The sequence below is a fragment of the Lygodium microphyllum genome, chromosome 24 (assembly GCF_053477565.2).
Source record: "Lygodium microphyllum isolate KBCC chromosome 24, Lygodium_microphyllum_v1.1.10, whole genome shotgun sequence".
Taxonomy (NCBI): domain Eukaryota; kingdom Viridiplantae; phylum Streptophyta; class Polypodiopsida; order Schizaeales; family Lygodiaceae; genus Lygodium; species Lygodium microphyllum.
This window is the reverse complement of record NC_141158.1, coordinates 87,270,336-87,295,869: the sequence shown is the minus strand read 5'-3', so window position 1 is coordinate 87,295,869 and position 25,534 is coordinate 87,270,336.

The window sequence follows — 25,534 nt, the reverse complement described above, 5'->3', positions numbered from 1 at the left end:
CTTGAAAATTAATATTCATTGTGTGTGTGGAATAATCTATATTTGGGTTATGCTGGTGTCGCCAAGGCATTCCTAGAATAATCTCACTCGACTGTAATGGAACAACTAAGAAATTTCTTCTTTCAGTGTATGAACCAATTTGAATCTCTAAATCTTGAACTTATTGTGTACCATTATACCTAGTGCCTAAAAATGCAGCTTTTATGCGATAATGCGTAGGTACAGTCTGTAATTTTAATTCCTTTACCAATTTTGCTGAGATAAAGTCATGAGTACTACCGTCATCATGCAAGATAGTCTTTTCCTTTCCATGAACCAAACATTTCATAGTCAATAATGAATGTGGAGTAGGCATACCTGGTAAAGTGTCGGAAGTAGTAGTAGTGTCATCATCATCTTCAGTGAAATCAGGCATATCCTCATGCTCGTCTTCGTCCATGGCTCCAAGATAGTTGATATGTGCTGGGGGCTTCTTTGAATGACAATTTGCTGCGAGATGTCTCGGCTGGTGACATTTATAGCATACTATTGGCTTGGCTTTGGTTACATTATTTGCAATGGCTGGAAGTCTGGGTACATTTGGATTTGCTTGTGGAATAGGCTTAGGAGTTGGATTGACATTGGATGGTAATACAGGTGGTTTAGCCCAATTCTTGCGGAAAGATGGTGAAGAGAAACGACCTGGATTAAACCTTCTAAAATTGGAATTGAATTGTTTAGATCCATAATTACCATTGGCTTGGAATTGCTGTGGTCGTCCGTCTCTACCGCGTAACTTATCTTCAGTGTCGTGAGCTAGTGAGATGGCGTCTTCAAGGGTAGCAGGCTTGAACATGTTCACTTCAGCGTAGTAATGCCCAAGAAGTCCAGACATATACTTCCGCTTATGTGTCGTCTTTGGTACGTCTTCAAGCATGCGTAGCTGTAAGAGTGCATTCCAAAAACGCTATGTGTACTGTGGAATAGGCTCACGATCCCGTTATTGAAGTAGATCCCATTGCTTGATAGCCTTCTCATGAAATTGCAGTGGAAGGAAATTCTGCATGAACTTCTTCTTGAAATCTTCCCAAGTAGCAGGACATTCTATGCTCTTGCGTACTACAGTCCACCAAAGTGATGCTCTGTCTATCAAATGATTAGTAACACACTTGATTTTATCTTTTTCTGGATAGGTTTCCTCATGGAAATAGTCATCAAACTAGCTAATTAACGATAAAACAGTCTTTCCTTCTCGTATGCCATTGAAAGTGTGAAATTTGAAACTTCGTTTACTTATCTTTGATTCCTTGCAAATGGTTTGTGCTTCAAGAGTGGCGTCGATGGTACGTCGAATAAAATCTTCAACTTGAGGTTCTTCTTTGTCGGTAGACGCTCTTTGTAATTTTGTCAATTGCGCTTGCAATGCTTGCCTAGCCCTTCGTTCTTCTTCCAATTCCAGCATAATTAGATCCAGCTTTTGTTCCATAGTAGGCTCAGGTAGGCCGTCTTCAGCCATAGGATCATCCATATGTGGTTCCGTCATCTTGTAAAACTCAAAAGACCTTTCTCACTCAAAATCAAGTTAGCGGGATGAGCGTAGCTCAAATTCGGGGTGACAAGGCTATGTGTTTTTTGGGTATTTATTTCTCAATTTTTAGAAAATCTGCAATATTTCCTTCTTCATATGCTGAAAATACTTCAGCGGACCTGCGGATAGGTAGAATACTTTGCCACGAACAACTTTGCAGTTCAGAGTTTCTACGCAGGAGCAACCCTTCTAGGAGTTTTGAGCACTAGTCAGTTCTGACTCCAATTGACTAGTCTGACTTGCAGAGTTGCAGACTTAGCTGACTTGTAGAGTTGCAGACTTGCAAAACTTAGTGAACTTGCAGAACTTGATTACAGTCGACTTGCAGGACTTGACTTCAGAAGTGCAGGACCCGGAGTTGCTGAACTTGATTGTCTTGTGCAACTTGTTGAAAGCTTAATGACTTAAGCTTAATAGCTTAAGCTATGGAAGAGGGGGTAATTTAGAAAAAACAGTGCAGTACGTGGGGGGGGGGGGCGTTTTTTCCACCACGCAGAAAAATCGGAGGTCCTCTGAGACCTCACGATTGAGAATTTGAAGCTATAAGCTTCTTTTTAAGCTTATAAGCTTAACAATTAAGCTTTGAAAAAGTTGGTTTATGGAGTTTGCTCACTGGTTTTTGATGACTTGATGAAGGAGTTGAATGCGTGGTCCTCCGCTTGTACAGCCTGGTCCTTCGCGATCTGAGAGTAGAAACAGGGATTCTTGATCGGCAGAAGTCTGCCTGTATTGACGGTTCGCGACGAGATTGACTGTAGAGCCCGATCGTTCCAGGAGCTCCGCCTTCGCACGAGATGGGTAGCGATTGGAAGTTCTTGATCTGAGCTCTGCTTTGATACCACTGGTGCGCAGATCGGTCGCAGTATGCTCACGTAGTGAATCGTGGAAGGTCCCCAAGAACAATGAACTCTACCTTCTTGCACAAAAAACAATGTAAAAGCATGAATGACAAGAAGCAAGAGACCAATTGGGTTCAATCTCCCCCCATGCCTTGTGTGAGCGCTTCACAAAGCATGTATTTTATGTATATTTCCATCTTCATGCTCAATAATAGCCCAATTTACAAAAATATGACAAGCTTTTAGCTTTTGAGTTTGCTTTTACAAAAATAGGAAATAAAGCTAATGGACGGTGCCCATAGAGTCTGGCACACCCAACACAATGTCCAAATAGAAATAACATATCCGTGCGCATAGGCGCATACAAAATAATAATCAATAATCAATGCCTCAATAGACATAACAAAATATAGGCATGGCGCCTATCAAAATATAATCCAAAGGTCGAATACTCGCTAGACTCCAATGCTTTCCTCCGCCACTGCTGCTATCTCTACACATCAACTGAAGCATTCACAATCGTTAGTAAAATAATACAATTAAACCGACAAAAGTGAATACCTAGCAGTCTTCAGCTACATAAATAAATCAACTGGTTAGAAATAAATCCTAACCTTAATTTATTACGAGTGCGCACTCTAGACTTACAAACGTTTATTAATTTAATATGCATTTTGCGGAATCACCCGCTATGGAATCACCCATGTACACACTAAATTAATGAAACGCCCGAAAAGGACGGGTGTCCCCATCAACTTCTTGCACAAAGAATCCACTTTGTGTATGAGCCCCGGTCATCTAAGTTTACGGAATCCACCGTAAAACCTCACGGAATCCACCGTGGCACGGAATCCACTGTGGAATATGCCTCCTGGCATCATTGTACTCCATGGGTCTTCTAGGATTTAGATAATTTGGTGAAATAGATCCCTTTTATCCACATCTCTAACAATCCACTTCTGATCTGTGGCCACTACAAGACTGTCTCCCTCTGTAACTTTGGGTAGGAAACCTCCTTGCGTTGAAATTAGGACCGAAATCTCTAGGCTTTGGTACGATATCTTGGGTTGTCATCTTGGATTCCAACGAGTTCAATATTTCTTCCTCATATTTTTTCCTTCATTATTTAGAGAGTAAATATCCTCTATGTGATTATTTCTTAAAAATACAAATAAAACACTCTAGGGATATTTCGTTTTGGGATATATTAACTAGCTAAATATCCTACCCAATGGTCCTTTTTGCACTATATATTAGATTGCATCACATCTCTTCCACTTCCTCTAGTACTGGATATGCTGGCAATATTCACCTTCATTGTTTGTAGTAGTTGTTCTACAATCACATTCATTAGCTCTTTCTTAATGCTTGCAACTAAATTGGATAAATATTATTTCAAATTTTTTTCTTGTGGACTACTTGTAGTAGGGTTTTTGGACATCTCTGTAATCACTATATACACTAGTTGGGTTAGTCCAGAGAGTCCTCTATTTTCTTTTTGATTCAGAGCTCTTCTTGAGACTAGTGGTTGTTGGTTCCAATTGGTAGGGTTCCACTATTGTTGTTGAGTTTCCATTGGGTGAATCATTTGAGGCCACTGTTGTGTGGTTGAACCACCATTTGAGGTATTGTTGTTTTGCAACCACTCACTACAACAGAAACGAAGCATAGATGCGCATGTTAGACGCACAAAGTCAGGTGCGTCTATCACAGCGTCTATAAGTGCATGTAAACGTGCATGTAAATAGACGCGAATTTTGAGTCTATATATCCGCGCAAATAGACGCTAATATAGATGCGCCAGTAGATGCACAATTATTTAACCACCTAAAATTAGCAATTCACATAATTAAAAAACCAAAGTTAATAATTATTTAACCACCTGAAATTGATTCTTGAGCATGCACATGTGCGCATGATAAAAACCATAGAATTAAGAATACATTTAATCATTGAATTAAAAAAATAGAGTTAATAATTACTTTTTCATTGCTCTCTAATGAATGGCAGTTCCTCCAGTTGACAAGCCTGATATAAGTAATTAGCGGGAAGCGACAGAAACCTTACAATTAGTAGCAAGCATTGCAATATGTATCTTGTAATTTCTCTACGTACTTGAAGATGATAAAAGATACTTCCTTTTTATTATGGAAAATTCAATTTAGCTTTACAATTGACTATTGATTCTTGAGTATGCACGTCTGCGCATGATAAAAACCATAGAATTAGGAATACACATTGAATCAATAAGCAAATTATCTCATCGCTCTCTCTTTTTCTCTCTCCTCTCTCTCTCTCATTTCCTTTTCTCTCTCCTCTCGCTCTCATTCCTCTCCCTCCCTCTCTCTTTTTCTCTCTCCTCTCTCTCTAATTCCTCTCCCTCCCTTGCCCTCTCTCATTCCTTTTTCTCTCTCCTCTCTCTCTCATTCCTTTTTCTCTCTCCTCTCCCTCTCTCATTTCCTTTTCTCTCTCCTCTCCCTCTCATTCCTCTCCTTCCCTCTCTCTTTTTTCTCTCTCCTCTCTCTCTCATTCCTCTCCTTTCCTTGCCCTCTCTCATTCCTTTTTCTCTCTCCTCTCTCTCATTCCTTTTTCTCTCTCCTCTCCCTCTCTCATTGGCATGGGAGGTTGGAATACACAAGGAGGGAGGTTGGAATACACAAGGCTTACAATGCAAAGTTAGAACACTACAGGGTAGAGGAGTCTCTAAAAAGACAGCTATCAATTAGGTGACACTTTTTGGGTACTGGCATGGACTAACAATATAAGCAACTTGGACCAAGACCATTTCACAAGTGAGCTAGACAACCGAACTGACATTAGGTCCAAGGATAATTATTAAAATGCAGATCATTCATTAGTTTTGAAGCCACAATAAGGTCGCATCTAACGCTGCAGCATCAGCCTCAGATTTTTGCAAATCCTCACCCACCAGCAAATCAATAGTGGCTCCGCCCACATCAATCACAACAAACTTTTCTCCTTCTCTGATGGATAGGAATCTAGCATTTTGGAGACAATGCAAAGATGCAGCCTCTGGCTCCAGAACTACTCTTAATAGATGAGGGCTAGCATCCTCTGAGCATATTCTACTTGACACTCCCTTGACCATACCAGCTTCCTGAGCACATTTCCTCATCTTTTGCTTGGCAGTTCTGCCCATATTGCTGGCGTGGAAAGACACCATTGAATATCCTTCATCATCAATTGCCCACCAAACCTGTCCCTCAGGTAATGCAAGATAAATTGTGATACTTTCTTGAGGTAGTCGACGATGAGAGACTCAATTGAAAGGTCTTGAGGAAGAGCCTTCGATTTGGATTGACCTTTGTAAGGAGATTGTTCTGCTAGATATAACTTGAAACCACTCATGAAAGTACTTCCGCAAGGAAACGATTTCGTACATGCAACAATCGTCTTGATGGCAATTTGGTTTGTCTTTTGCAGTAGGGCACAGAGGAGGCCTCATGCTGTAGGGGCCAGTCGCGGTTGATGTCGTGCACAGATGTGGATGTCGTGCAGGGGCCATACCCTCTCTTGCTCTATTTGCCTATAATGTTTAACATCTTATCTCTTTTTCTCTCTCCTCTCATTCTCTCTTTTTTTCTCTCTCCTCTTCCTCTCTCATTTCCTTTGGCTCTCTTCCTCTCCTTCTCTCATTTCTTCTCCCTCCCTCTCTCTCTCTCATTTCCCTATTATGTTTTCTTCTCTCCCCCTCTCCCTCTCCCTCTCCCTCTCTCATTCCGTGTCTATTTTTGCGTCTATCTTCATGTCTATAATCGCGTCTACCTGAACAATAGACGTGCATATACACGTAAAAATAGACGCACACGTCAAAATTCAAATCATACTTAAATCATTTCTTTTCAAACTACGCCTTTCCTTTCCTATGTTTTTTGCGGTTCTGAAGCTTGAGTTTAGCCGACATGCAGTCTCTTCATGCCTCACCTCCTCATGACTCACCTCTTCTTTCATTTCACACACACAAGAAGGGAAAAAGGAAAGCCAAGGAGAGGAAGAAAGAGAGAAAAAAAGAGAGGAGAATAAGAAAAAGCAGCAAGCAAGCATCAAGGGAGGGTAACTTACCAAGGAGAGGAAGAAGGAGAAGGAAGAAATGCTACCACCCGCCACACCAAACACCCAAGGTGAGTCTCTCTCTCTCTCTCTCTCTCTCTCTCTCTCTCTCTCTCTCTCTCTCTCTCTCTTTGTTTCTCTCTTCCTCTCTCTGCTCTGTCTATGTATTTAGGATTTGTGATTCCATTATGTATTGCATTTTGTAAATCATCAATGGCGGTCGTCGGCCTAAAATCAGTCGACCGAGCGCGTCTGATAGCGCATCTACATCTCAGTGTAGACACAGATATAGACGCAAAAATTTTTTCTCTAAGGGTTCGTCTTTGAGCGCATGTGTTGGTGCATGTGCTCTGCAGTGTACACGCGATGATACACGCGCTGACAGACGTCCATAGAGACGTAGGTATAGACGCGCACAGAGACGTAGGTATAGATGCTGTATGTAATATGTTTTATCTACATAGGGTAATATGATTTTTCTTGTGTAGATGTGGAATCCTAGATCCTCCAGTACCCCATTCAACAAGGAGCAATTCATGGGGGAGATGACCAATTATCTTGGTCGCCCTCCCACTGCAGATGAGGTTTTCAATGTGATGTCTGGGATATCTATCACATCTTTTCCTACAGAGGGATCAGCTGAGGTACATGGATCGTCCGAAGCACGTACATCTACAGAAGCACGTGTATCGAGTGAGGTAGAGAGTAGTGCAAGTCGAGGGAGGAGGGAGAGTGGTGCGGGAGGATGAGGAGACGGTGGGCTTTGTGGGGGTTGCCTAGGTGGTGGCTCTCGATCACCCTCACCGGAAAATGAGAGAGGTGAGCCTCCACAAATGTACTACTCTATCACTGATGTTGGTGGTATCTTACATGACTTTGAGGGGAGGGAAGTGATAGCCTACTTGAGGAGTGTCGTGCATGCCACATACAAAGATTGCATGATTCCCTTCAAGCACCAAAAAAATGGTTTGTGGCAAGAGGTGCTGCGGGCAGTACATAAAAGGTACCCTAATCCCGAGAATTCACGATTTTCAGATGATTGGGGACGGTCAAAGGTGAGAGACACACTTCATAACAAAGGTCTCACCTTATGACGTGCGCCAAGGAGTCATTGCAGAGACAAGAGCAGGGGCGCCCTAGATATGGCCAACCACCCAATTGCCACCGCAAGGAGTGGAAAGAGGCCAAGAAGAGAGCAGCAAAGAAAATAATAAGTCGCCAGCATGCAGAGGCGCGACGTATTCAGATGGCAACCATGGGATCGTCACATTATGGATCGGGTAGCAGGGAGTCATGGGAGGCTGAGTTTATAATTATTATTTGATTTCTTTTTTCAAATTAAATTTTGTAATTTGTTTCACTTCATTATATAGTGTGTTTTAATACGTTGTATATTCAAATTGTTTTGTAGTATCATATCGTTGGTAGGATGCCTACTCCTAGAGAGGTAGGCTACCATCGAGGTCATAACCAGGCGTCCACTTGGCAGCATTTCTACGAGGAGGGACTCATCACGGAGGAGCAATATAATCGCGCCATGAGGATTCCACTATCAAAAGAGGTATGTTTTATTTTTTACATGAAAAGTATAGATAACTCTAATTTATTGTTTGTAATGGTATTTATATACCTTAATCCTTTGTGTAGGCGAACCCTGATGCAGTTGAGGATAGCGAAGGGGGGACTAGCAGTAGCGGTGGCGGCAACGGCAGCAGTGGTGGTAGCGATGATGATGCCCCATCTGAGGAGATATAGAGGAGCCCCATGCATGCATGCCTCCCCTTGGCTTGTAATTTTCATTTTTGATATGTATTACTTTCAACTAGTTCTTGCGACCATGACGTCACAAGCACTAGAACTCATAATGTAAAAACGTTTCATCTATATATATGAAATTTTATGTGCTACATACATTGTTTTGTTTTCAGTATCCAATCTTCGAAATAATCTTTCTCTGTTTTCCCTAAGCATACAATTTGATGTTGATGGGGGGAAAAAAACCAGAGAGCATGTGGCTTGCAAAGCCACATGCTCTATGGTTTTTTTTTTATATCTCTGTTTTGTGAATCTATCAACGCGTCTAAATTGCACGATAAATGCGTGTCTATTCTCGTAAAAAACTTTCAGAGTAAATGCGGTTTTAGACGCGTAGATATACGCTTGTATAGATGCACAATATGAGCATGTCCACTTTTTTATAAATATGAATATATATTTACGTAGCATGTTTATACGTGCATCTATAAGCGCGTCTAAGTGTGCGTGTAACTCTGATCATCATAAGCGCGCTTTCAGACACAATTTTGTAGATGCACAAATAAACGCATTAATAAACGCACCCGACATTTTTTTTCACAATTCAAATATTGCATCTACAAGCGCGTCTATGAACCCTTTTTCTTGTAGTGACTATGGATTCGATACACTATACTACGGCATTATTTGCATTTAAGAGTAGGAGTAGGGAATAGTCCCTCGGATTGCATTTGATGGTTATACCATTCTTGGCATGGAAGAAGGTAAGAATCCTCTTCTTGACTGTAACGTGTCTACTAGAATCATCCAGGACACGTCTTAGCAGTCCATCGGAAAGGATGTCTAGAAAGCTCCGCCCGGCATTCCCATGGAATGTTACGGGATTTGGAATCTAGGTCTTCCCGCGTCTGCCACGTAGCGGAAGTATCCTGGCCGTTCCCACTTAGGATCGACCTGAATTAGGGTTTTCCTGATTTGGTCATTAGCTAACAACAACTAGCGTCAGATCCGAGCGAACTACTTTACGCAGAAATGCCAGGTCCGAAGCGGATTCACGCTGCACTCGGTTCATGGAGAATGGGAAACGAGAGGGATGCAAGGCTCAACCTCTCTGCCATAACGTATAGTCCCATTCCGTTCCCCTAAAACAACGTAAATCGGGTAAGAAGTAACTCTAGATCATCGCTCTCGTTATTCGTTTTGATGATGATGATCATCCCGCTATTCTTTGAGATTTTTGAGAAAAGTTCCTAGTTAACCGGGACCACCCAACCGTAGGACGGATCCATGGTCCATCCTCCGCACTTTCCTCAGTTTGTTTTAGTTATATAATTATCTAACACATTAATTTGGCATATAACAATCAGCTTCTTTAATTACTCCTGTTAAGCACTGGTTCCTTCACGTAATCTTATCACGTGACATAGAAAAACAATATCAAACAAATTCTTTATTATCATTTCATCATTTTATCTTTGAAATACAAGGAGTTCCGCCCGTAGGCTTGTCCATAAGCCGCCCGAAGGCTATCCAGTAATCCGCCAGGGATCACTATTCCAAGCTTCCGCCCATAGACTAGTATGCGGGCCTCGGGATCCAATCCCGAGTCACGTTAGCCTCTTCTGCAGGACCTGGAAGGCGAGGGATTTACGGCCAGAGCCCTCCCTGGCACCCAAGCATCCTCCTACACTAAGTAGAGCTCAACGGAAAGACCTCTCGCGGCGGGTTCGGTCCACGTTCCTGGCACGGTCAGCAACCCCCTTGGTTAGGGTCAAGCAGGCAGTCGGGGGTAACTGAAGCTGCCTCTCCCTTCAGGCCTTCAACCTGAAGCATTAGATATGTTTTCATCCTTTAGTTCCTTGAGCAAACAATGCAAACAGTGCTTTCTAAACTGTTACAAGCACAATCAATTTCAGTGGTCGTTTATTTGGCCAATTGCTAAGGAGTGAATCTTTCTCTTTGAATGCATCCAGCACTCGATCTAGGATCAATTGCGACTTGGCAAGATCCTCAAGGGTTTGTTTGTTAACCCTATATCCTTGGGTTAGGGCCGTACCCTACTAACCCAACTTAACCAATTCCTTAAGTTCTATTAGCAGTAAATATGTTATTCCAATTTACTAATTTGTCTTTTGCTTCCAAGCAAATATCTAATCCTCGTATCTTGGTTACTTTATCCAAGAAAGGTACTATAACATGATGATTATTTCTACCCTTGCAAGATAAACTTGCATAAGAATCTGCCAATCTCATTCCGAGGAATTGGCCATTCTCTTTTGATCAAATCACAAGATCATGCGACTTTGCAACCTATTGCGTGAGTGTGGCATAAAAATCATGGGACTATTTTACCCATCGAATGGCATTGTCTAATCACGAAATCATGATTAGATAGGAAACAGGGTTAGGGTATCCTCATAACAATCCGTTCTTGTTTGCACTAGACCGACATCATCGGTCCTAGGGGTTCCATCTCAATCTGAGTTTTATCTTTTTAACGAGTGATCTTTAGGGCTGAAACTCTAATTTGTTTCTTGCAAGTGCGTCCAATTGTCCCTGCATTCCGTGAATGTGGGTAGGACTTTAGGATATGAGAGTTTCGACTTGGCAATAAGTGCAACTAGGTCAACTCCTTAACGTGCTAAACCCTAGTTAGCACTTGGAGTATATTGTATCGATTTAACCATCCTAAATGAATCCTTTGCAGTTTAGGTGTTTTGGGTAAACCAATTTACTTGCCTTACGACAACGACGAGCCATTCCTAAAGAGGTTGTCTTGATCTAAAAGGGGAAAAACTAGTTGCATTACGATACCATTCTCGTAAGCACACGATTCATTGCCTCTACGTATGATTAGATTTACAAACGCTAACTTTTCTTATTAAGATCAAAGCGCATGTTAAGTTACGACATCATTTTCATTGATCCTACTAGGACATGCATTCATGATTCATGCCACTAAGTTTTTTTAGGGTCTTATGTTAAAACAAACTATGCAGCCTTTCCCTAACTACGTTTCTGAATTAATTTATTCGTACGAAGAATGGGCATTATGCAACCTTTCCTAACTACTACGCAGTTAAATTATATTTATGCCAATTGAAGCTAGAGTTAACCTACTTCATGCAACTTTAGAATCTTTCCATGCTTTGCAGTTTCTTATGGTTGATAATGACTTTTTAATGAATCATTCTGAAGAAGCTTTGTCTAAAATATGTGACATGCTATTTAATCTTTTCATGCATAATCAATGGTGTACTACAATAATTTCGACTTTGTAATGGTAGTCATTAGTTGTTCTAGATTTGTTACTTTGCAATGCACAAAGGTAACTTGCTAACAATGCATAGACATCTTATGTTCTTTTTCGTTCATTCCATTTAGAAATACAAATGACTAATCTTCAATCGTAACTTACCTCTTTAAAATAGCCAATGAATTTCAATCGCATCAAACTAGGTGAATTTTGACAACATGAGTGCATCCTTATTCCACGAATTAACCATGTATAATTTCAATACTTCGTCGTAAATCAAAAATAGGAAGAAAACCTGGACTTGTGGGGTTGGTGAGATATCCACATGAATATTAGGAGGTGATCCTCGTGCGGTTGCACCTTGTGACTTTTTAGGGCCATTGTGAATGCGGCTTCTAGTTTGCCTTTGTGGATTTGAACTTCTTTCCTTGGCTCATAGTCTTATGATCTTTGGCCATCTTCCTCGTACGCGCAAATCCCTTTGAGGTACAGCACCTTGTCAGAAGTATCAACTTGTGGAATTTGGCTTTGGAAGGACTTAAGGTTCTTATGAAGGCCCTTGCAACAACAAAGGCTTGAGAGCTATTTTTATCCATGAAATTTTGGGGTTAGGAATGGTTTTGTGGGGCCTTGCAAAAAAAAGGGGACTCTAAATCCCAAGCCTAGTGGCTTGTGGATGATTGGTGGGAAGGGCTTTACACTTATTTTCTTCAAAATCCCGGGGTAAAGATATTGTGGAAAAGGGGGTTTTTAAAAAAATCCTCTTCAATGGGCTTATGGGGGAAACCGAGTGGGAAGGGGCTTAGAGAAACCCCTCTTCTTCTTTACGAAGAACCAGGCCTAGGGCCTTAGTAGCTTCCTTTGCTTCAAAGCCTAGGATGGGCTTATTGAGGAACTAATGGGAAGGCCTTATAGGCTTCCTCTTCGAATCTTGGAGGGGTAAAGATGATTGATGGAAAGGGGGTTTTAAATCCCGGGGTATTATGGGTTTATGGAGATCGAATGGGAATGGGATATTAAAAATCGGGGGTAAAAATTGCTTGTGGTGGATGCAATGAGAAGGGGGCTTAGAGAAGCCCCCTTAGAAGCTTCCAAGAAGCTTCTGAGATGGGGTAGGGCCACGTGGGAAAAAGGGGAAAATAATAGCTTGATGGCGGCTGACAGGTGGAATTGGCAGGGCAGAAAATTGAGCGACAGCTGGCGGCGTTTCAATTAGGCGGCAGCTGGCACAACTCCTCTACTCCACGGCGGCAGCTCCTTCCTCCTCCATGCACAGAATCTTCCGCTTCTCCCTTCCTTTACTTCCTTCCATCTTCCCCTTCATGGTGCAGCACGGTGACTCGTTGCTCCACTCCTTCCTCCACACACGTCTACAATGGTAGCATCGAGCCTCCACAGTCTGGCGCCGTCTGACAGCCTCTTCCTCCTCTCACCTCTCAAGTAGCATGTCGTAGCCTTTTTTCCTTCTTTCTTTTCCTTCAACACCTTAGAGGGTGTATTTATAGGACAAGGGGGGGAGAGGGCTCCCTCCCCCACGTGGCCCCCTTGCATGGTATCCTCCCTTCCACCTCCTTAGTTTCCCCATATAGCCCATCCCCTTCCCTCAGCCACGCTTTGGCTGGGGGAAATGTTTTTTTTTTTTTTTTTGCAATAAACCTATCATTATCCTCTTGTCCTCCTCCCAAGAGGATGTTTCCCTGTAGGTGATGCGGTTTTTGATCCTCTGTCCCAGTTGACCAATGCGGAATACTCCTTTTCTTGCGTACGGTCATAGATCAACTACCGGAAATGGAGATAATCTTTTCACGAATTTACGGTGTGCGGGAGGTTGGTCTAGTAATATTTTTATTCAAACGGAAATATTACATTCTCTCCCCCTTGGAGGAATCGAGATGTCCTCATCTCGAGATGAACTGGGGATATTGATGGTTGAGAGTGCTTCATCCACCCCAGTGGCATCCTCCTCGGGATAATCTTTCCACTGGACGAGGCATTCCTTCAAGGTTCTGGATCTCAGTTGTCTCTCCCTAACATCTAAGATCCTGTCAGGCTATAGCTCAAGGACTCTTTGGCTAAGCATTACAATTTGTTGGTCATTAAGTACATGGCTAGGATTAGGTACATACTTCTTCAGTAGGCTGATATGGAATACATTATGAACTTTTAGGTTCTCAGAGAGTTGCACTCTATAAGCATTAGGTCCTAGGCACTTAAGGATCTTATATGATCCACAATACCTTGGATTTAGCTTCTTGCAATCTTCTAAGGATAGGGAACTCTTCTTTGGGCGTACGCGAATGAAGAACATGTTTCCTTCTTCGAAGATTCTATCTTGATGCTTCAAATCCGCATATGCCTTTTGTCTATCCTTGGCGGCTTGGATGTCCTGTCTTATTGACCTTATTTGATCATCCATGTCCTCCAACATTTGTCTTAAAGCTTCAACTCTTAGGGTTGGATCAGAAAAGCTTAGGTGACTTCAACAATCATGACCATACAATGCCTGGAAAGGGGTCATTTGAATGCTCTGCTGGTAAGAAGCATTGTAGGCAAATTCAACCAAAGGCAAGTATTGAATCCACCTTTTTGGCTCACGACAGCAGTGTGCCCTAAGCATATCCTCGATGACTTGATTGACTCACTCCGTTTGACCATCAGTTTGGGGATGGTAGGCTCTGCTAAAATAGAGTTGAGTCCCAATAGCTTCAAAGATAGCTCTCCAGAAGTGTGATGTGAAGAGAGAATCATGATCACTAATGATTCTTATGGGTAACCCATGTAGCTTGAATATCTCCTTGATAAACAACCTTGCAATGTCTGAGGCTTTATAGTTTGTCTTTACCAGAATAAGGTATGCAACCTTAGTCAACATGTCAACCACAACCATGATGGAGTGGTATCCTCCCTGAACTTGGGGTAGGCCAATCAACAAAGTCCATACTGATGAATTCCCATTTCATTTGGGGAATTTCAAGTGGTTGCATCTTCCTTGGCATCTTGACATGTTTGATTTTAATATGTTGACAAGACAAACACTCAGTGACATATTTGAGAATGCCACCTTTAAGACTCTCCCAATAGTAGCTCTTCCTAACTGCATTAAGAGTCTTGGCATAGCCAAGATGTCCTGAGAAAGGGAAATCATGAGCTTTGCACAATATCTTCTGCTTAAGTGACTGGCTTGCCGGTATACATGCTCTCATTCTATAGTAGACAAGTTCACTATTGACAGAGAATTCATGATACTTAGCTTGTAGCTTTTGTTCCTAGTCCTTGATAGAGATTTCCCTTAGCATCTTTTGATAGGCTGGATCATGGCATGCTTCTTCTCTAGCTAGCTCAAGTATTAGGTTGTTTGGCATGGACACCTTTGTAGCTAGAGATCTAGCTATTGATGGATTTTGCAAGATTAGTGAATTAAGGAATGCCTTGCGACTGAGTGCATCAGCAACTACATTCTCCTTTCCAGGTCGGTACTTGATCTCAAGGTCATACTCCTCCAGCACTTCAATCCACTAACATTGCCTCATGTTAAGCTTGTTCTAGGTGAAGTTCCACTTGAGACTTTTATGATCAGTCACTAGTGTAAACTTGTTACCCAGCAGGTAGTGTCTCCAAAGCTTGACAATTAAAAGTTCAAGATCATGGGTAGCATAATTCTTCTCATGGCTCTTCAGTTTCTTGAAGATTATGCTATAGGACGACTTTCCTACATGAGCACACATCCTAAGGCAAGCATGCTAGTATTAGTTACTACCTCAAACTCCTTACTGTGGTCTAGAAGTTTTAGGATCAGTGCTGATACCAAACTTTGCTTCAACCTATCAAAGCTAGTTTGTTCGGCAGTTGACCATGCAATGTTTGCTTCTTTAGTAAGTTTGTCAAAGGTGCTGCAATCAAAGCATAGTTTTTAATGAAGAACCTATACCATCTTGTCAATCCAAGAAAGCTGCGTATTTCTTTAACAGTTGTTGGTATTTGGCCATCCTAGAATATTTCTGGCTTAGACCGGCTCCACTGAGATTCCTTCTGCTGATATGATGAATCCCAGATAACCAATCTGATGTTTGAGGAATGCACATTTCGTCATCTTAGCATACAGCTTGTGTGACCTCCTTGTCTCAAGGAAAATCCGAAGTTGGGGTTCATGATCTCCTTCCTGTTTGGAATAGACCAGAGTGTCATCAAAGAAAACGAGAACGAAGTTATTAAGATATGGTCTAAAGATATCCTGCATTAACCTATTGAGGGTGGCAGGTGCATTCGTAAGCCCTAATGACATAACTAGAACTCAAAGTATCCATATTTAGTGTTGAAGGTCATCTTTGGGATATCTTCTTTGTTGATTTTTATCTGATAGTAACCAGACCTAAGATAATCTTGGGGAAGATCTTGGCACCCTAAAGATTATCAAGAAGCTCATCTATTCTAGGAATATGATATTTATTCTTGACTGTTGATTGATTCAACCCTCTGTAATCAATACATAGTCGAAGTGTTCCATCTTTCTTTTTTTGGAACAATACTGGTGCTTCCCATGGTGAATTGCTAGGATGGATGTAGCCCTGATCTAGCAGTTGCTTGAGTTGTTCCTTCAGCTCAATTTCTTCCGGTATAGATATTCTATAGGGTCTCTTCGCAATTGGTGCAGCTCCTATTACTAGCTTGATCTCATGATCTACTTCTCTTTGAAGCGGGAGTTCTGTTAACTCTTCAGAAACTACGTCCACGTATTCCTTCAGCCAAGTGACCAAATCACTTTACTTCTTATCAATATTCACAGTCAAGACAATCGTTGATTTAAAAAAAAAAAGTTTTATTCCATTCATATCAGCATAGCCCTTTCAAGGTACAATTATTTCTTGGGGTGATGGAACAAGTTAATACATTAATTCAAGGAGAATAAGATGTTATTGCATTCAGCTACAGGAACTAAGTAGTAGTACGGATTGGGGTCATCGATTTTCGGGAATCGATAGTTCATTGGAAGATTAGGGTATCTTTTCCTTTGATATCCATTCTTCTCATGACGTCCCAAAACCTTGATTCGGTCGGTAGGGATTCTTTGAATCACTTCCCTATACACATACTTATTCTGGTTAACCCTTCGACCTCTGACCCGTAGGGTCGCGTTTGTGTGAGCCTCAACAAAGACGAACAGCTTCACGATCTTCAAATCCTCCATCCACTTGATTCTCTTCAAGTTAATTTGAAGGTACGCAGGTTGATAGGCAGTTATGTAATAGATTCCTGAAACACCCATCCATCTCCGTTCCACGTACACAGGCGATGGATTGTAAATGCGGTCTAGGATGTTCATCATCTCAACCCTTTGTCAATGATCCGTGGAATGCATTGCCATCATAAACATGACTCGGAACACTAAGAACCTGTTTCATGCTTCATAATTCTGCAAGACAGCATTGAAAGTAAGGAAATGTTTGGGACAGTAACAATGTCTTTACTTCATTCTTATTAAGATTTCTTAAAAACAAGTCCTTTGTTGGTTCGCTCTGATACCAACTGTAACGTGTCTACTAGAATCATCCAGGACACATCTTAGCAGTCCATCGGAAAGGATGTCTAGAAAGCTCCGCCCGGCATTCCCATGGAATGTTACGGGATTTGCGATCTAGGTCTTCCCGCGTCTGCCACGTAGCGGAAGTATCCTGGCCGTTCCCACTTAGGATCGACCTGAATTAGGGTTTTCCTGATTTGGTCATTAGCTAACAGCAATTAGTATCAGACCCGAGTGAACTACTTTACGTAGAAACGCCAGGTCCGAAGCGGATTCATGCTGCACTTGGTTCAAGGAGAATGGGAAACGAGAGGGATGCAAGGCTCAACCTCTCTGCCATAAGGCATAGTCCCATTCTGTTCCCCTAAAACAGTGTAAATCGGGTAAGAAGTAACTCTAGGTCATCGGTCTCATTATTCGTTTTGATGATGATGATCATCCCGCTATTCTTCGAGATTTTTGAGAAAAGTTCCCGGCTAACCGGGACCACCCAACCGTAGGACGGACCCATGGTCCATCCTCCGCACTTTCCTTGGTTTGTTTTAGTTATGTAATTATCTAACACATTAATTTGACATATAACAATCAGCTTCTTTAATTACTCCTGTTAAGCACTGGTTCCTTCACGTAATCTTATCACGTGATATAGAAAAACAATATCAAACAAATTCTTTATTATCATTTCATCATTTTATCTTTGAAATACAAGGAGTTCCGCCCGTAGGCTTGTCCATAATCCGCCCAAAGGCTATCCAGTAATCCGCCAGGGATCACTATTCCAAGCTTCCGCCCATAGACTAGTATGCGGGCCTCCGGATCCAATGCCGAGTCACGTTAGCCTCTTGTGCAGGACCCAGAAGGCGAGGGATTTACGGCCAGAGCCCTCCTTGGCACCCACTTGTCCTCCTACACCAAGTAGAGCTCAACGAAAAGACCTCTCGCAGCGGGTTCGGTCCACGTTCTCGGCACGGTCAACAACCCCCTTGGTTAGGGTCAGGCAGGCATTCGGGGGTAACTGAAGCTGCCTCTCCCTTCAGGCCTTCAACCTGAAGCATTAGATATGTTTTCATCCTTTAGTTCCTTGAGCAAACAATGCAAACAGTGCTTTCTAAATTGTTACAAGCACAATCAATTTCAGTGGTCGTTTATTTGGCCAATTGCTAAGGAGTGAATCTTTCTCTCCGAATGCATCCAGCACTCGATCCAGGATCAATTGCGACTTGGCAAGATCCCCAAGGGTTTGTTTGTTAACCCTATATCCTTGGGTTAAGGCCGTACCCTACTAACCCAACTTAACCAATTCCTTAAGTTCTATTAGCAGTAAATATGTTATTCCAATTTACTAATTGGTCTTTTGCTTCCAAGCAAATATCTAATCCTCGTATCTTGGTTACTTTATCCAAGAAAGGTACTATAACACGATGATTATTTCTACCCTTGCAAGATAAACTTGCGTAAGAATCTGCCAATCTCATTCTGAGGAATTGGCCATTCTCTTTTGATCAAATCACAAGATCATGCGACTCTGCAACCTATTGCGCGAGTGTGGCATAAAAATCATGGGACTATTTTACCCATCGAATGGCGTTGTCTAAACACGAAATCATGATTAGATAGGAAACAGGGTTAGGGTATCCTCATAACAATCCGTTCCTGTTTGCACTGGACCGACATCGTCGGTTCTAGGGGTTCCACCTCAATCTGAGTTTTATATTTTTAACGAGTGATCTTTAGGGCAGTATCTCTAATTTGTTTCTTGCAAGTGCGTCCAATTGTCCCTGCATTCCGTAAATGTGGGTAGGACTTTAGGGTATGAGAGTTTCGACTTGGCAATAAGTGCGACTAGGTCAAGTCCTTAATGTGCTAAACCCTAGTTAGCACTTGGAGTATATTGTAATGATTTAACCATCCTAAATGAATCCTTTGCGGTTTAGGTGTTTTGGGTAAACCAATTTACTTGCCTTACGACAAGGACGAGCCATTCCTAAAGAGGTTGTCTTGATCTAAAAGGGAAAAAACTAGTTGCATTACGATACCATTCTCGTAAGCACACGATTCATTGCCTCTACATATGATTAGATTTACAAACGCTAACTTTTCTTATTAAGATCAAAGCGCATGTTAAGTTACGACATCATTTTCATTGATCCTACTAGGACATGCATTCATGATTCATGCCACTAAGTTTTTTTAGGGTTTTATGTTAAAACAAACTATGCAGCCTTTCCCTAACTACGTTTCTGAATTAATTTATTCGTACGAAGAATGGGCATTATGCAACCTTTCCTAACTACTACGCAGTTAAATTATATTTATGCCAATTGAAGCTAGAGTTAACCTACTTCATGCAACTTTAGAATCTTTCCATGCTTTGTAGTTTCTTATGGTTGATAATGACTTTTTAATGAATCATTCTGAAGAAGATTTGTCTAAAATATGTGACATGCTATTTAATCTTTCCATGCATAATCAATGGTGTACTACAATAATTTCGACTTTGTAATGGTAGTCATTAGTTGTTCTAGATTTGTTACTTTGCAATGCACAAAGGTAACTTGCTAACAATGCATAGACATCTTATGTTCTTTTTCGTTCATTCCATTTAGAAATACAAATGACTAATCTTCAATCGTGACTTACCTCTTTAAAATAGCCAATGAATTTCAATCGCATCAAACTAGGTGATTTTTGACAACCTGAGTGCATCCTTATTCCACGAATTAACCATGTATAATTTCAATACTTCGTCGTAAATAAAAATAGGAAGAAAACCTGGACTTGTGGGGTCAGTGAGATATCCACATGAATATTAGGAGGTGATCCTCAAGCGGTTGCACCTTGTGAATTTTTAGGGCCATCCTGAATGCGGCTTCTAGTTTGCCTTTGTGGATTTGAACTTCTTTCCTTGGCTCATAGTCTTATGATCTTTGGCCGTCTCCCTCGTACGCGCAAATCCCTTTGAGGTACAGCACCTTGTCAGAAGTATCAACTTGTGGAATTTGGCTTTGGAAGGCCTTAAGGTTCTTGTGAAGGCCCTTGCAGCAACAGAGGCTTGAGAGCTATTCTTATCCATGAAATTTTGGGGTTAGGAATGGTTTTGTGGGGCCTTGCAAAAAAAAGGGGACTCTAAATCCCAAGCCTAGGGGCTTGTGGATGATTAATGGGAAGGGCTTTACACTTATTTTCTTCAAAATCCCGGGGTAAAGATATTGTGGAAAAGGGGGTTTTAAAAAAAATCCTCTTCAATGGGCTTATGGGGGAAACCGAGTGGGAAGGGGCTTAGAGAAACCCCTCTTCTTCTTTACAAAGAACTAGGCCTAGGGCCTTAGTAGCTTCCTTTGCTTCAAAGCCTGGGATGGGCTTATTGAGGAACTAATGAGAAGGCCTTATAGGCTTCCTCTTCGAAGCTTGGAGGGGTAAAGATGATTGGTGGAAAGGGGGTTTTAAATCCCGGGGTAATATGGGTTTATGGAGATCCAATGTGAATGGGGTATTAAAAACCGGGGGTAAAAATTGCTTGTGGTGGATGCAATGAGAAGGGGGCTTAGAGAAGCCCCCTTAGAAGCTTCCAAGAAGCTTCTGAGATGGGGCAGGGCCACGTGGGAAAAAGGGGAAAATAATAGCTTGATGGCGGCTGACAGGTGGAATTGGCAGGGCAGCAAATTGAGCGACAGCTGGCGGCGTTTCAATTAGGCGGCAGCTAGCACAACTCCTCTACTCCACGGCGGCAGCTCCTTCCTCCTCCATGCACAGAATCTTCCGCTTCTCCCTTCCTTTACTTCCTTCCACCTTCCCCTTCACGGTGCAGCACGGTGACTCGTTGCTCCACTCCTTCCTCCACACACGTCTACAATGGTAGCATCGAGCCTCCATAGTCTGGCACCGTCTGACAGCCTCTTCCTCCTCTCACCTCTCAAGTAGCATGTCGTAGCCTTTTTTCCTTATTTCTTTTCCTTCAACACCTTAGAGGGTGTATTTATAGGACAAGGCGGGGAGAGGGCTCCCTCCCCCACGTGGCCCCCTTGCATGGTATCCTCCCTTCCACCTCCTTAGTTTCCCCATATAGCCCATCCCCTTCCCTCAGCCATGCTTTGGCTGGGGGAAAGGTAAATAATTTTTTTTTTTTGCAATAAACCTATCATTATCCTCTTGTCCTCCTCCCAAGAGGATGTTTCCCTGTAGGTGATGCGGTTTTTGATCCTCTGTCCCGGTTGACCAATGCGGAATACTCCTTTTCTTGCGTACGGTCATAGATCAACTACCGAAAATGGAGATAATATTTTCACGAATTTACGGCGTGCGGGAGGTTGGTCTAGTAATATTTTTATTCAAACGGAAATATTACATTGAGGTCATCAACAATCTTGCTTCAATTTCATCATACACTCTCGCACCTTCCCCTGCAGCTTGCAGGTTGACTAGTCTTCTTAGTTCCACAAACTTACAAACTTCTAGTTGTAGGCTTGCAAGAAAAACTCCCTTCTGGATGTCTTCATCCAAGTGATGGTTGGTCCCTTTCTTCATTATGGATTCTACTGTAGACACATATGCTTCTACCCATTCACAATAGGAATGATTTAAGTTCATAAACTAGTCTCCATCGACTCTTCAAAACCTTCACACCTAAATTTGGTGAGGAAGGCCACCTTTAGATCATTCCATGTGACAAACACTCCTATTGCTTGTCTCTCATACCACTAAAACACCACGCCTTTGAAACTTGTAAGTAATATTTCCAACTAATACTCAGGGTTGTGGCATTATTGGCTACACATGACACTACCATGAACTCGACTACATGAAGATAAGGGTCTTGATTGTACTCTCCCTTAAAAATTGGCAGACTTGAAAGACCTCCATAGACACCAAGCCCAACGTCAATCCCTATACATAGTAGGGCTTCAATTGATTGAATTTTACTTTAGTTTGAACTCTATCCCTTGCAAATCCACTAAAAGGAGTGTAGACCCATTTTTTCCTATTTGAACAATCTTATAAGGACCATTCCATTTGGGTTCCAACTTGCCTGGGAATAACTCATGATGGCAAACATCATAATATAAAACCAATTGACCCTTGACAAATCTATACTTCTTAGCCTCAAAGCCATGAAGCATTTTCAGTAACTTTTTCCCTACTTTCTAGTGTAACAAGGCTTGCAACTAGATCTCATCAAGATGTGCAAGGGAAATGAACCTTTCTAGCAACACTTCCCCTTCACCCAAAGAATGGTTTAGAGTAAACCTTACTATAGGTATTTTAATCTCCAAAGGAAAAACATACTCTTCTCCATATACTAATTTAAAAGGGGTGTGACTTGTAGCTCTCTTGAATGTCATATTATAAGCCCAAACAACCACATACAACTTCTTGTCCCAATCACACTTACCTTCACATACAGTCTTGGATAAGATTCCCACTAGTTTTTTATTAGTACTCTCTACTTGTCCATTAGCTAGGGGCTTATGAGGCATGGTCTTGTTATGTTTAATATTTAGAGCTTTTGTCAAAGCCTCAATCACGTTTTTCAAAAAATGTATCCCATGGTCAGACACAAGCTTCTTAGGTGGACCAAAATGGCAAACAGTCTGATCCAAAATAAAACTAGTCATTTCCTTGGTATTATCATTCATCGTAGCACAGGCTTCAAACCATTTCGTGAAACATCTGTCCTCACTACAATGATATAACACTTCCTTATAGTTGACAAAGGATATATAGGTCTAGTAAAATCAATGCCCCACGTCTAAAATGGTAGGGTGGCCATAATAAGAGTTAATGGCCGCTTCCTATTCTCCCTATTATCATGTCTCTAACATGTATCACATCTCTTGGCATACACAAATGCATGTTGGAAAATGGAAAACCACCAATATATATCTAGCTCTCAAAGCTTTCTGCACAATCAATTTTTTAGCAAAGTGTCCTCCGCAAGTGGAGTCATGGCACTCTTCCAAGATAAATAGAACCTCATTAGGTATAACACATTGACAATAAACATCATTGACCCCTTGTCGATATAGTTTTCTTGCAATCATGGCAAATTTCAAGGCTTTTGCCTAATCTTTCTCTTTTTAGCCTTCGACAAAATGGCTCTAGCCTTTACTGTGGATAAATAGTGCATGATACCAGTATATCAAGATGGAATGGAGGCTTCATCAATTTGGAATAGACCCTCAAGAATGGAGGTCATATCGATTTTAAATAGACCCTCAAGGTCACTTCCTTCAATTAAGACTTCCTCCACAGCTCCCTCAAATCCACAAGACAATTAACAAGGCCTTGCACTTCGGCAGCTTACGTCTAATAGCAAAGTGATCAACCACTTTGCTAGGTGGTCAAGTGGCTACAACTTATTCAACAATAGCCTCAGCCCCTCTATCTTTGTATAAAATACTACCTTTTTATATAGGGTATGCCTCAATTTCTTTATTGCAATGACCATCCTAAGGCACAATTTCTCCATGTAGATATAGATAATCTCGAACACCCCCAATTTTGCAACTGGCAAATGCAATCAAATGGTATCACTTCTTCTCCCAAATTTGGGCTAAACAAAAGCAGCTGATACTATACATCATAGCTACTAAAAATATATAAAATATCTCACATATTTTAGGTGTTTTTAGGACTAGCACTTTTACCAATTCCTACTTCACATCCTCAAAGGAGAATACTTGGCATGGATTACTCCAAATAAATAGATAGTTAAAGGATAATAGATTCATCAATGGCAATGTCCACTCAACCAATGCATCAATATATCATTGATAATATCCATCGAATGATAGAAAGCTATGCACTTCTTTAGGAGTACATGGCAGACTCATAGCAATGATAATCTTAATCTTTTTATGTTCGATCACAATGCCAAGCGAGCTAACAACATGGCTTGATAGCAATCCATAGAGCACTCCAAAGATGCATTTCTTTGGATTGAGAGCAAAGCAGAATTGCATGCACTACTCAAAAAAATTTCTCAGAATAATTAGGTGCCTCTTCCCTGTGGTGGCTGCACCCAAGTCATTAATAAATACTTTCAGCTCCTTCAAGGAAATATCACCAAAATTTTTATTAGCGATACATTGCCAAGACCCTTGTGCATTGCATAATTCAAAAGCCAAAGGTACAAAATATAGTGATAAATGTTGTTTTCAATTTATATTCCTCTCCGATAGCCATTTGGTTATAATTAGCAAAGTAGTCCATAAACAAATAGATATCCCTACTTATGAATTGGTCTAGAACATGATCAATAAATGGCAAAAGATAGTAATCTTTGACCATCATTTTATTGAGTTTCCTAAAATCTATGCCAATCCTTTTTTTTTAAAAAACTACTAGCAAACACCACTCTGTGTGTTGTACTAGAAATATCAGGCTAGCCTTATGAAAATTTTTAGCTCCTCAATTAGTCTGTTCCTTAGCTCAAAAGGTATACACCTCACTTTTTGCAAAGAACAGGATGCTTGCCTTCCTTTAGGGAAATAGTATCCATGGCCAAAGTAGATGGAAAGCCCTTAGCTCAAGAATAGCTGTAGGATAAAATATCACATAATTCTTAGATCAAGGACACATAGTCCTTCCTCTCTTTTAGACTAAGCATAGATCCTAATTAAAGTGGTCATGGCTCATCCAATGTATTGAGATCTAGCTCAATCACATTTGCATCTCTGATTTTTTCTTGAGCTTCTATCAACTTATTCATAGTAATTTTGCAGACGTCTTTTGTAGCCAACCCCTCTCTTGACTCATCACTTGTTGACAAAGTCTCACTACTAGAAGGATCCTATAATGCATCTAATTCTATCGAAGATAAATGTACTCTCTTTATTTGAGGAGATTCATGATATGCATCGACTATTATGTGTCTGTCACCTCTATCAAAAATTAGGCAACGAACAAATATATCAACTTGAAAATCCAAATGCAAGATCCATGGCTTTCCTAATAATACTTGATAGCTTGGCCATCTTACAAACCTAATAACCCTAAGGTCCAAAATGCATTTCACATTAGCAACAATCACATGAACTTTGATAATGTAACCTTCTGGTTGTCTTAAACTGTCATTAGCCATCCAAATAATTGTGGAGGCATCCTTCTGGATTTTGGATCCCAACCTTCTCATCAATTCTGAATTCGTAATGTTGATAGAAGATCCCATGTCCATAGTAATGGCATGATCTACTAATATTCCATCAACATATGCTACCTCCCTTGGACAATGCTTTTCAATGTGTTCAAACTAGTCATCTTCCACATGGGCTATTCCCAAGGATTCGACAATATACCCAAATGCAATGAATTAACTATAGGAGGCTCACATCGAGCTTTACATTGCAAAGAGAATTGACTAAGTCAAATTTATGATAATTAGCAATGGTTCTCTTCTGTCACTAGACTATTATTTCTCTTAGTCATGCTGAGAAGGCTTAGTTTCCTCTTTCTTAATGTTTTTTTTCTTCTTTGGCATCTCATTATTGGAGTTAGCTTTGCTACCAATAGCTTTTAGAGGAGGAGCTTCC